Below are 13,665 nucleotides of genomic sequence, written 5' to 3' on the forward strand. Positions count from 1 at the left end.
GGTTTCATAAAAAGTAGCGAGACGGGCCATTTTTGTTGAACACTTAAGATGTGATATAAGCAAGAGCTCCATAATATTTATATCTCCATTTGGTATTTAAACTGTGTGATGGCAATAAATGTATGCAGTAAAGATAGAGTTACAGTTGCAGAGTAGAGGCGTTTTTTGCATTTTCATCTGGGAAAGAAAATTTATGTATCAATAAATACAAGAAAGATAAAGCAAACTTCAATTCTGACCAAATTAAAAGTGATCTGTGCAGTATATGAACGATGGAGCATGAAGAGTAGATTCCACATACTGTGAAGGTCGAAGGGCTGTAATGAGACCATAAGTAGTGTTTTCCCAGTACAGCATATGCAAAAAACAAACAAACAAACAGGGGTGTATAGTGTTTCACAGTTAGTGGCACTGTGAGAGAGAAAACCAACACTCTCTGGTTTTGAACAATGAAATATGTTTACATGTGGAAGCAGGAACTTCACAGAACTCATTTATTATGAAGGAGAATCTACATATGAATGTTTGGATAAGCAACTTACACATGGGCAATGTTAAGAAGAAGCAGACAGTGAATAAGATCAGTGTATGGGGGAGAATCTTCATTGTGAGCACACTTGGAGTTAGTGATATGTGTTGGTTGTGAGAAAAAAATTTTGCTTAAAAATTCCACACACAACCTGGTATCATAAAGAGACTATTTGTGTGTGTGTGTGGGGGGGGAATCTTCCCAGCCCCTAGTCCATGTGAAATGCCTGCAAATTTCTAATTCAGGAAAACAAAACAAAACAACTCACACTTCATCCAAGACAAATACTATACTAAAAAAAAAAAAAAAAATTTCCTGAGACCTGGGCAAAACAGTACAAGAACAAATGAAAAAAGGAAAACTTATATACAAAGAATGTAATTAGTAAAGAAATCATTCATTAGCATAAGTCACTCATTTTATCTGAGAAAAAGAGATGTTTGGTGTTTTGTGCATGGCACAATGACCAGACGAATATTGCAATGAAAATATCATTATGGATTCCCCCCTCAATTTTAACTTGAAGTGTGTTAAATCTGTAGATATTTTTTAAATGTAATAATGAGTCTTGCAGGCCCTTTTACTTAGAGTCACCTACTTTAAGATATTCTATATTTAGATCTGCCCCCCCCCCGCCCCACCGTGTCTGTGGTGTCTGTCTGTATTTAGTATATATAAAGCACTTATATATACTGGGTTCAGTGGCCTTGTGGATGGGGTGGAGTGCGTCAGAAATTGTGCAGGTAGAGGTCATGGGCAGAAGAGAAATTTGCTATTAACTGTATATTATCCAATACTATTAGATTTATTTATTTCCCATATTTGAAATATTGAACAATTTCAAATATTCTTTTTAATGTGCACAGAAAATAAACTTTATTAAAGAGCGTTATTGCTTTTTATTAGAGTTGGCTTTCTAGTCGCAGCAGAGTGCAGGGGTTTTGTTATCTTCCACCTGTACTTAACTTACTTCTGATACTTCTTTTATGCCTTATAAAACGAATTCCATTAAACCAGAATGGAATTCCACTTCTGCCTCCTCACTCAGATACAAATATGTTTGGACTCACAGGAGCTCACAGGAGATATTAGAGGCAAAATTGATAGCGGTCTTTTAGGTGGACAGTATTTTCCGGGGAAAACAAGTGAAACGAAAGGATGAAGCAGGTTCCACCGAGACTTGAACTCGGATCGCTGGATTCAGAGTCCAGAGTGCTAACCATTACACCATGGAACCGCACTCGAAAGGCTTCACGTCATAATTGTCCATGATATGTCTTAGGAGCTCTACTGAAATCATTTAGCTTAAACAATCAAAATTTTTAGTCTATGTCCACTCAGGTCACTTTCGAAGAAAATCCTAGGGGATTTAATTTTATTTATTTTTACTTTTCATCCTATTTTTTGCCAAGGAACCCATAGTGTCTGCCCCCTACCATTAACTCAGAAACTTGGCGATCCTAGCCCTCGCTTTCTTCATTAAGAAAAACAGAGTGAGCAGTTCTTATATACACCAGCACTGAACTGAACGTCTTATATCCATTATATGATTTAATACTTAAAAACTCGCTGAAACTTTTTTAGTCTTTATATAGACGGGAAAACTGAGCCTTAGAAATTTCAAGTCTTTTATCTGCACCTCTGCTCAATTTCAGCCATGTGATATTTTTCCCCACAGAGTATGTAGTTATCAGGTCCATTGCCTCTAGGAAAACAAGCTTTAGTGTGTTAATTTCTGGCACATTCACAGAAGAAACCTTGAGAAAAGCTACGTTTTCGAGAAAATGGAAAAGGTATGCTTGAAGAAAAAGTCTGAATTTTGTCACCTGTAGCGATCTGTAAGGGACGCGATATTTCAGGATCAGTGACTCATCATACTCGCCTTCATCAAGAAGAAGGTGCCCAGTGAAGGCTGCCAAATTGTACTAAAGACTTTGTGGGGTGTTTTTGTTTGTTTGTTTGTTTTACTGCTATTCCATAGACACCTTTTTCTTAGACCCAGCGCGCTTCCTTAAACACTAGGTTTCTTGGGCGGTGTCGGTGGATCCCTCCGCGTCTACGCAGCCAACAGAACCCCTGACTCCCTTTCAGCTCGCCTGTCCTCTCGCCTCCTTTCGGCTGCACTCACCGAGGCCTCCCAGCAGCAAGTTTCTGTTGAGATTTCCACAGAGCTTTAGCCGAGTTGCGCTTTGGAATTTGTGTTGGTGGAATTCTGGGGATGCTGGCTCCTTTCCCAGCACTCGTCACAGTGGATGTGTATATAGGCATTCTCCTACGACTGCATAATGACTTCTAACTCCATGGAAGGACATCTGCCCCCTTAAATGAGGCGGCGCAGTGACTACCCGGGGAAAACAAATGTCCGCCCTCAGGACTGTTCTGAGAGTTCAGTGACAGAGGCCTCTGCGATGGCAGCGAGAACGTCGCCACGTACGGCCCTCCGCCTCTCACTCACAGCAGCTTCCTGCTGTCTGGTGCACTCGCCCACGTGGCGGAAGATAACAGAATGGAACTCTCCTGCTAACTGAGATGAACAAAATTGCAAAGGGGGCCCACTTCTCCTTCCAGTAGTCTCAGTGGTTACAAACAAACACACGAGGATCTTGCAAAACATCAACCCCGTGCAAAACCCTTATAGTGCGGACCTTCTAAAGGCTATAGGAACTTGTACCAGACTCTGAGTTGTGTTCTCCCAACACAACTGCATATGATCTCCAGCGCGTGAATAAAGTATTATCCTGTAACTCACAAGAGCACAGAACAAAAACCATAGCCAAAGGAAATAATTTTAAAGGGAATGTAGAACTAACGCGTGCAGAGTCCAGAGATAAAACCTCCTCACCTTTCCTAAATAAGCCATTCTCTCAGGCCGGGTGATAGACGATGTCACCTCTTTGTCTAGGGCTACTATATATATATATGTGTGTGTGTGTGTGTGTGTGTGTGTGTGTGTGTGTGTGCATGTATCAGAAAATCAGGAAGAAGGGATGGGATAAGAAGAAATTAGAAATGAAACAAAGAATTCAAACAGATTTTTTTAAGTTCTTATTGTGGAAAAAAGTCATTAGATTAGCATCTTTTTCAAATCATTTGTTTAGCTAGTTTTACTGAATTCCTGTGAAGGATCGGATGCTGTGCAAGGTGCTGGAGGCATAAAGATAAACAAGATAAGCGCGCAACGCAACCCCTGTCCTTGTGGAGATGCGTATCTACTAGGAAGGGAGCTCTATCAACGTGTACATAAAACAAAGCCTAGCCAGGAATAGGTTGGAGAAAGCGCTTGTAACTCAGACTAATGGCACAGGTATGATGGAAAGCTAAAATACAAATAAAATGGAATTTGGTTTGCACAAGAATTAATACTGCTACTCTGCAGAAAGTGCTGGTCCATGATCTTCCATACAAAAAATGCACAATAAGAGTGCAGCACATGGATCCTGATTGTAAAAGATGGAGTGGTTTATCTTGGGCAGCAACAATATAGTAATATATAAAAGAGAAAGTAAAGAATAAGCTCCATAATGGACTTAGAATTATGGCTCAGACAAGCCCCATTGCTGTTTACTTCTAGGGGGACATGCCAGCATCAGAATGTGAATGTGAAAACCAAGTAGGGCACTGCTGGTGAACATAGGAGCTTCCGGTGGGGCTTTTATCCTTAATATATTGGTGAGCATTGGTTGCCATGAGGGAAAAAGGCATTGAGCCCATGTAGAAAAGCTGCTTGTACTAGTTAAAAAGAATTTGCTTGGGGCCTCATGGCCACCAAAAGGCATTTAATGCATTTTTCAAAATAAGAAAATTAAGTTGGCATTTTCCTCTCTCTCCCTTTAATAGATTGTGAAGTTATTAGGAAAGACTTCTAAAACCTTTGTTTGTTTAGCACCCCATGGCAAATGGAATGGAAACTTAGGCACTCTCTCACACCAAGATGAACCTAGACACAAAACACAGCACTTAGCAAACCATACCAGGGAATTCACAAAATTATTGAAGATTCTATGCCTTAGGCTAAGAGTTTCTCCTTTATATCATGTAGTCTAATTGTAACTATTAAAAAATGAAATCACTCAAGTAAAATTAGGCATAAAGCTGCTAAAGAAACATCTTTAAATTCAGGCTCCATGACTCATTAGCCCCAATATTGTAACTTACGAGGCAAAGTTGCACACACGCCTGAGGCTGAGATTCTAGTCAAACCAGTTCTGAGTGCCCCTCTCATCTCAGAGTGGTTGGTTATGGGATGTGGGTTCCTGACTATGCAGTTTTGAGAAGCCAGAGTTAGACATCTCTAGGTCAGGACCAGTGGATGGAACCAGGTTCATTTTTAAGCACAGGGTGATCAGAATCTGCACTGCAGCTTATCCTCAGTCTTTATCCAGAGTTTCCCATGAGAAAAATTATGTTTGAATTACATTTTCCTCATTTCTTTTGAGGAAGGAAACACGTAAAATTCTAAGAAGCAGCATGTCCCTAAAGTCTCAATGGATATTCTAAAGCTTGTATAAATTAAATATATTTTTTTCCCGAGGCTTTTCTTGTTGCAGTTGTCCAATTGGAGGGAGCACCTGGTATCTCCAAGTCCTAGCTGTTACATAAATCATGCTCTATGCAGAATTTCTTGCTTCTGGAAGTTTAAGAAATGGAGAAGAAAATCCAGAAATTGATGGAAGTACAAAGAGAAAGATAAAAATCACAGTCATGGTGGGATAGTTTTGCACAATACATCTCTCTGAAAAACTAATTAAAAGCACACATGAAAAAATAGCCATAAGACAAAGGAATGCAATTCATATAATATACATACATATATAAGGAACAGTGCACATACCAACTTCTGGATTCCAACTTTTTCCAAACACACATGGAATTATCTCAAACTTGACATTTTACCAGGCCACAAAGCAAGTCTCCAAAAACATAACAGCGTTAGATACATGCTATTATTTCAGAACAATAAAATTGTGCCAAAAATCAAAACACAAAAGTTAAAATTTGTATTTGTTTACAAAATAAATATGCTTCTAAATAATTTATGGTTTAAAGACCAAATGTCAATCAAAATTAGGAACTATTTTACATAACATTGTAAGTCAACTATACTTCAATAAAAATATTGACAAAAAAAGAAAGAAATTAGGAACCATTCTGAAATAAATGATAATAAAATAGTATATGTCAAGACATATACTGTGCAGCTAGAAGGGTACTTAGAGGGTAAGTACCCTAGATATCCTAGAAGGGTACCTTAAACACATATGTATAAATAAAATAAATGCTAAAGAGTAATTAAGCATTCGTTACCTGAAATTAAGAATCCGCCACTAATTTAATTCAAATGAAACACTATGGAAGGAAATAATGAAGCAAAGAGCAGATAGTAATGCAATAGAAAATAAATACAAAATGGACTCAAAGTGTTCATCGAAAAGAAAGCACAGCTAACACTTTTAGGAATGGAAATGGACTATGTTGAAGACAAATCATCCAGTGAGTTTGTGTTCATTAACCCAAACAACAAAGACACGAGTGGCTGTGGAGAAAGCTTTAATATTTGACTCCTAGGGACTACTCAGGCTGTAAGCTCCAGGAGCGCTCATGGAAACCCTATGGCTTTCTGAAGAAATCGTGTGACAGTCACATACTCAAGGTTTAAAATGTATGGTTGCCTTATGAGTAATGCATTTTAATGCAAAAATTAAGTAATGCATTTTGAAAATGAAAAATAGCCAACAAAACTAACAACAAAAATGGTAATCTCTTTTTGATTTTTTATTGTGACAAAATATACGTAACATAAAATTGACCATTTTAAGTGTACAGTTCAACGGCATTAAGCATATTCACATTGCTGTGCAACCATCATCACCATCTATCTCCATAACATTTTTCATCTTCTCAAACTGAAACTCTGTATCCATTAATTAATAACTGCCCATTTCCCCCTCTTCCCAGCCCTGGGCAGCCGCCATTCTACTTTCTATCTCTATGAATTTACTCTAAGTATCTCATATAAGCAGATTTATACAGTATTTGTCCTTTTATTACTGGCATATTTCACTTATCACAATGTCTTTAAAGTTCACTCATGTTGCAGTATGCACCAGAATTTCACTCCTTTTTAAGGCTGAATAATATTTCATTGTATGTATATTTTGTATGTATGTACATTTTGTTTATCCATTCATCCATCAATGGACACTTGGATTGCTTTTGTCTTCCTGCTATTGTGAATAATGCTGCTATGAACATGGGTGTACAAATATCTGTTTGAGTCTCTGCTTTCAGTTATTTTGGGTATACCCAGAAGTGCAATTGCTGGAACATATCATAATTCTATTTTTAATTTTTTGCAACTTCATTGAGATATAATTGACATATAACATTGTGTAAGTTTAAGGTGTACAACATAATGATTTGATATATGTATATATTGCGAATGATTACCACAATGAGGTTAGTTAACACTTCACCAAAAGGAGTACGAAGGTTGCAAATAACACCCAAAAGGATGTTCAGCATCATTAACCATTAGGAAATGCAAATTAAAATAACAATGAGGTATCATTACACACCTATTTAAATGGTTAAAATTAAAGATACAGACAACATCAGTGGCTGGTGAGAATAAGGAGCAACTAGAAATCTCATTCATTGCTGATAATAAAGAAAAGTACAGCCACTGTGGAAAACAGTTTGACAATTTCTTATAAAGTTATACACTTGCCATGTACCCCAGCAATTGCACTTCTAGGAATCTATCCAAGAAAAATGAAAATGTACATACGCTAATGTTAATAGCTTTTTTCCCCCACAATCGCCAAAAACCGGAAACAACCCATATGTCCTTCAATGGATAGGTGAAGAAATAAACTGTGGTACACCCTCACAATGGAATTCTATTCAACAGCAAAAAGGTACAAAATTTTGATATATGCAGCAACTTGCGTAAATCTCAAGGCATGTTCTATCTTAAGTGAAAGAAGCTAATCTCAAAAAGCTAATGTTACATTTCGTATGATTCAGTTTCCATAACATTCTCAAAAAAGTCAAACAAAGCAACAGAAAACGTATCTGGTTGTCCAACTGTTATGTACAGGATCAAGAGGTGACTATAAAGGGATAACACAGGGGAGGTTTATGGATTGATGGAACTGTTCTGTATCCTGATTATGGTAGTGGTTACACGAATATATGCGTATAATTTCAAAAAGCCAATATTACTCTATGACAAAATTTTTAATAAAATAGAAACAACACTTTCACCAATGTGTCTCTTTGGGGAGGGTTTTGGGGAGAGAAAACTCAGGCACCCTTGAACCTTGTACAAGGATGGGAACACGGAATTACTAAGGCTCTACTAGGGCAAAGTTTTTGAGGGAGTAATTTGTTCTTTGTTTTTCGCCGGAAGCACGTTTTTGCCAGGCTGCGGCAGGTACACTCTCCGTAGGTTAAAATTTCGATCGTAGTCGGCAGGATTCGAACCTGCGCGGGGAAACCCCAATGGATTTCTAGTCCATCGCCTTAACCTCTCGGCCACGACTACTGGTGGGGGAAAGAAGGGGTCTCATTATAAAACGATATGTGGTAGATATAAAACTAAGACTCCTGTGTAGGTAAAAGTGCGTGCAGCGAGTTGGGCAAAAACACTCCGGTGAATGAAAGCTTGGAGAGGGAAGTCAAACTCTCTCCGGCAGCCCCGACATTTAGGAGAACTGGGATGAGAGTACTCGCTGTACAAGTATCTTTGTTCAAAGTTCAGATCAGTTCACCAATTAGCGCCTGCCTCCCTCGCGGATGAGTTGGTTTCATGCTGGGTGCTGGGGTCTCCGAAACAGGAACCAAATTTACTCAGCACCGAGGTGAAATCAGCGTAATCCTACTTTTAGGCGTGGTGGGACCAACCCTTCTGCTAGAACTTCTAGCCTGCTCGATGAATGATACTGTGCTCAACGGGTTTCAGGGAAGGAAATGCTCCCGCTGATTTGTGTCTAAGGTGGGAGGAGAGAAAAACGACGTTGAAAATCTCCTCTGGATTCCCTCACTCGTTCCTAGGCTCCTAATTTAGGCCCAAAGTATTAATCTCACTGTGTTTGGGAAAGTGCTTTGCAGATGCAAATACGCTTTCACTTTCCAGACACGTTAAGAAGAGGCATTGCCGGTCCATGAGTTTCATCTTCTGTGAGATCGTAGCTGCTTTCTAAAAAATGGATTACGTGGTTCGGTTTTTTGGGGGCAATGCAAGGGCTCGTTTTCTCTAAATGTAACTCACACGGCACGTTTCCCGTTCTCCTATTTACATTTGTAACTCACTGGTTCCTTCAGCAGAATTTCCAGATGCTCTGCAGAAACGATTCAGAATAGAATGGTCAAATGCAGATGCTGAATCCCAAGATGCATATATAGGTCCCCATTTTATGTCCAACAAACTGGTAATGTGTAAGAGGTGAGAGCTGATGAATATGATGTATCTTGAGAAAGCTGGTAGGTAATTGCTTGGATTTAATACATTATATTTAACCAGAAGTAACAAAGTGTTCTTTAAATGGAGTTCTATTCAATTCAGATATCACTGAGAAAGCCTTATGGGAGGGGTAGATCTAATTAAATATCAAATAATTTACTTTTATCTATATCCAGAAAAGATCAATAATGCCATGACTAACAGAAGAAATCTGCTCATGAAAAGCAAGTGCGTCACTCACTCTGTGTGCTCATAGATTCAGAGCATTTCTAACGTGTTTTTCCATTGGCAATTTTTGGAAAATTCCCAGCCATTTGCATTAAGAGATTGCCAAATATATTTAAAATCTTTATCTTCTGTCCCTGTAGGAGTATTTTTGGGGCAGACCTGTGTCATGAGCGTTCCTAAAACGTTTTTGTAAAGTTACAATTTTTTTGTTATGAAAATAAAAGATTAGTTTATCAAAGTATGCATACAAAATAATTTAAAAAGTCTAATTAAATATCAGCAGGTGATGGGGGACAGACGGCTCCATGGATTCTACAAACTTCTAACTAGCATCAATTATTCAAGAAGCAAACTCAAGGCCCAAGTGATTGTGAAGGGCATTGAAAAAGACAGTTGCTCAAACCAAATACTACTGAGGTAACATTCAGTAACCTCAAAGTCCTTGAGTCTACGTTTAGAGAATTCATCTTTCTTGTGCCAAGTAAAATAAATTTCTCCTTCTTGAGAAAACTTGGGTAATGATGACTAACACACTGGGGGTCAGGGGGGCGTAGAGAGAAACCAGCAACAGCAGCACTTTGGTTTATCTCTCCCTCAGTATTTTGAATGCAGAAAAATGTGGATAGTTGAAGTCATACAGGATATGAATTATGCCAATATCTTCCAGACAGAAACCACCAGGAATACATATGCAGTTGAACAAGTTGGGCATAGAGCTCCTTGTAGCAATTGAGAACACAGTGGGGAAGCATGGGTACATCCTAGTAAAAGAGTACTAAAAAGTACTCAAAGAATTTAGTCTTGTGTTGGGCGATTTGGGAAAAGAGTTAAAGAATCAGGACTTTGTTTTAGATTAAACGCTGTCTGGAAGTAAGGGGTGATTCTGTGATTAAATAGTTTAAATTTAGGATTAGGATTTAAAATCCTATCCTGAAGGAAGGAAGAATAGAGCAATGCTAAAACTATGATTGGCAAAAAACCTTAGTCATTTTTTGGCATGTGTATTTACCAAGATAAGGAGGTTTGGGGTCATTTTTGTGATTTGAACAATGCTTTTGTGCAAGTGTGTGTGTGTGTGTGTGTGTGTGTTTCATGTTTGTGTTCGTGTTCAGGCATGATTACAAAGTGATCTTAATTTTGTCTTGATCAACCATGGTCATAGAATGGCCTTGTTTGACATTGGTGCTCTGTGAAATTGTTTCTGTTCAATAAAAGAACATCAAGTCCTAGCTGATAGTACCAGGTCAGCTCCCAAATGTCAAGGGCTGCTTTTATCTCTCGAAATTGTGTATTTTACTAATTTAATTGAATATTATATCAATATTTTTTCAGGAGCTTTCTAAATGTTATTTCAGTGGCTTTGTAATGTTCCATTATTCAAATGAAGTAAGAATTAATGAAATATTCCCCTTTGTTGGACAGCTATGTAATTTCTGCTGTGCTACTGTTATCAATGTTTTAAAAATACCATCATTGTTTTTGTGCACCAAATGTTTTTCTTCAGTTAATATTAATTTCCTAGAACAGTGTTTTACGAAACGAATTACTGATTCAAGTGTTATCAAGCTTAAAATTAGCTGAAATGACTGTATTTGGTAAGTGCTCTGGTTTCAGGAACAAATAACATCTTGTGAGATTATAAAGAAGGGAATAATTACTCCTGTTACAGCAGAGGAAAAGAGAAGCTGGTGAAATTTAACTACGAATGAGAGTTTGGGAGATATGGACTTGAGAAAACTTTTCCCTTGTAATCTGAAAATGTGTTGGTATTTACTTGTGCCCTAGCAACACACTTCGATTCCCAGAATGGGGATTGGAAGTCTAAATTAACTGTCCTTGTCCTGTTTCCCAGTAGCAGGAAGCTGGCTTAAAATCCTCCTCTCATGAACCACATAATCTCTAAACCCAGAATCAACACTATTTATAATAAAACTTAATTTTGCATAGCTTTATTTACATGTTTCTACCTGTCATTCGAGCTTTGTGCGCGACAGAACTTCTGAGCGAGTTGGAGACCGTCCCTGAATCCTCCTTTTCAGTAAGGAAGGGAGCTGGTCAGCTCCCCACCGACTCTTAGCCAGCATTCCCCCCACGTGAGACTTCGAATAGTCCTTTGGGCCAGGGGAAGGGCAACCCAGTTTACTGTTAATCGAAGTCAGTTACCGGTTAGCTGTGAAAGCAGACGCAGACGACCCCGATTCTTTCGAGTGCCCTTCATTCCGGGTCCTTCTCCCACTAGCATTTCCAAGTCTGAGGCTGCCTGGAGGTGCCACTCAGCTCCGGCCCGCGTCTCCTCAGTTCCCGAAACTTGGACTTGAACCGACACGTCCTCAAAGACAAGAGGCTGGAGTATAAACTCTGTGGTCAAGGAAGCTTGACCAGATCTACTTCCCACCTCCCCAGTCCTTAGGCTGCCGGAAGGAGCTGAGGAGCTAAGGGAGTGATGCGCGGCGTGGTCCTGGGAAGAAGCCGAGCATTGGGAGAGCAGCCACGGCCTGGAGGAGAGGATGCGGGAGTGGGCTGCTGGTGTGAACGCGCAGGCCCTCAATACCCAGGCTCCTAAGCTCTAGGGCTGCAAGAACTTTTTCACTCAACACAAACTTCAGCTCTGGTCTAACACGTCCTTTTTCTTCTTTGCGTTTTTGCAGACAGTCGGTTCAGAGATCGCGTTTTGTCTTGTAATTTTCAGAATTATTTTCATTTCTGAAATAAAATGGCCTGAGCTTTCTTCTCTTCCTTCCACAACCCTCCTCCAGTTTCTCAGATCACAACCACTCGCCTGCTCCGGGTCAACAAACCTTGGACTCTCCTGCACTTCAGTTTCACCCTTAATGACCTCACCTGTAATTCATCCCTTTCTGTCTTCAAAGACATCAACCCACGTGACCGACGGTCGCTAAGTGAGCCAGTGCGACTGGACCATACGGTGTCACAGAAAAGCGGCAGCGAATAAAAAGGCGTCTTTTGATCTCAGCGCAGTCACCAAAAGAAAATTCCCGAGTTAGAAAACCTGCGATCTTTCCAAAGTTCCCTGGACGCATTTAAAAACTGTAGTCCTCTCCTTCAAGAGAGAGGGCGACAGTGGGATTGCGTTGCTCCATGAGCCCATTGGCAAAACAACATACGAACTCACCTTTTTCAAAAAGAACACAAGTACGAACAAGAAGGGCCCCCAGATCGAAAGAGAGAACTCCAAACTGGAGGAAAGGGAGTGGTGGGGCTGGCCACATATTTACAATATCTCCCAACGTCATTTGCTGGAAGTTCCTCAAATTCCATTTTTGCGAAGCCAACCGTCCCGAGAGTGGACTTGGAGAGACCAAATGAAACTGGACAAACTATTTCTTATTTCATGACAACGAATGACATTAGTTACTGAAAGGCTCAGAAATTCCCCTATGTTGGGCATTGCGTGTCCCTTGCACTGTCTTATTTGTTTTTGTGTTTCTTGAACTTTCACGGTGACTAGAACAGATTAAATCTCCACGAATTGTATTTATTGATAGGCAAATAAATAATCACCAGTCTTTGGGAACCAGCCAAGCCCCATGCATTGTCAGGCTCTGTGGCGCAATGGATAGCGCATTGGACTTCTAGTGTGGAAGCGAGGTATTCAAAGGTTGCGGGTTCGAGTCCCGCCAGAGTCGCGGATGTTTTGTCACCAAGTGGCTGCCCTTGCCAATAGTCGGTCCATTCCTGTATGAATTGAACGTTTTCTCCACAGTCAGCGAATACCAGGTCCCTACATTTCTCACTGCCGATATTTCTACTTTCTGGTGTTAACATTTGAGGAGCTTCTTCATAAGCATTCCCACGTGTGTCAACAGTGATTTGATGAAAAAATTATATATCTTACCCATCTTTTGTGTGTATATACATGATAGCAGGAGAAGAGAAAGAATCAGAAAGCCAGATATCAGGGAGAATTGTTGGGGCTTAAATTATACTTGAAATCCTATGGGAGGAAAAGTAGATTCTGTCATTCTCAAAGTTGAAAGTGTCATTCTCATTCCTTGGAGTGGCTACATATTGTAAGTAGAGCTGTTACTAGAGCCCAGGACTTCTGAATAAGAACTTTTAAGCACCCCAAATTGGGTCAGTGGATAGACAGATTGTATTGTTACTAACAAGAATGCAGTAATAAGGCAGAAGTAGAAACGGATGTGTGCATGGGTCATTTTCTGGGTCCAAAGATAAACAGTCACATATAGGACATTCATAAGAAATGTGGTCTGTCACAATGAGAAAAAAAAAATTTTTTTTTTTGCTTGAATGCTTTGCTTAGTTTTGGGGAGTTCGTTCTAATAATGCCAACGTTTCAGGCCATAACTGTTTCTTATGTCACTTCTGTGCATTCCTTAGGAAACCATAATTATGAGTAAAAGTAACTGATTCGTAGGAGAAGATGCTGGTGATCCTTTCCCGGAAGAAAAAAGTGAGGTAA

At 39.5% G+C, this 13,665-nt stretch overlaps 1 protein-coding gene and 3 non-coding genes across 4 annotated transcripts in view; 2 read left to right on the top strand and 2 right to left on the bottom strand.

The window, feature by feature from the left end:
* The window catches only part of LOC114907338 (zinc finger protein 850-like), a 347,786-nt gene that overhangs the window by 80,588 nt on the left and 253,533 nt on the right, over positions 1-13,665 (top strand).
* On the bottom strand, positions 1,695-1,766 carry TRNAQ-CUG. Its single transcript has one exon. It is a non-coding gene; the product is annotated as a tRNA-Gln (tRNA).
* TRNAS-AGA lies at positions 7,994-8,075 on the bottom strand. Its single transcript has one exon. It is a non-coding gene; the product is annotated as a tRNA-Ser (tRNA).
* On the top strand, positions 12,781-12,868 carry TRNAR-UCU. The gene is given in 2 exon segments: positions 12,781-12,817; positions 12,833-12,868. It is a non-coding gene; the product is annotated as a tRNA-Arg (tRNA).

This window comes from Monodon monoceros, unplaced genomic scaffold (assembly GCF_005190385.1).
Source record: "Monodon monoceros isolate NGI ecotype Baffin Bay Population unplaced genomic scaffold, NGI_Narwhal_1 Super_Scaffold_3, whole genome shotgun sequence".
Taxonomy (NCBI): Eukaryota; Metazoa; Chordata; class Mammalia; order Artiodactyla; family Monodontidae; genus Monodon; species Monodon monoceros.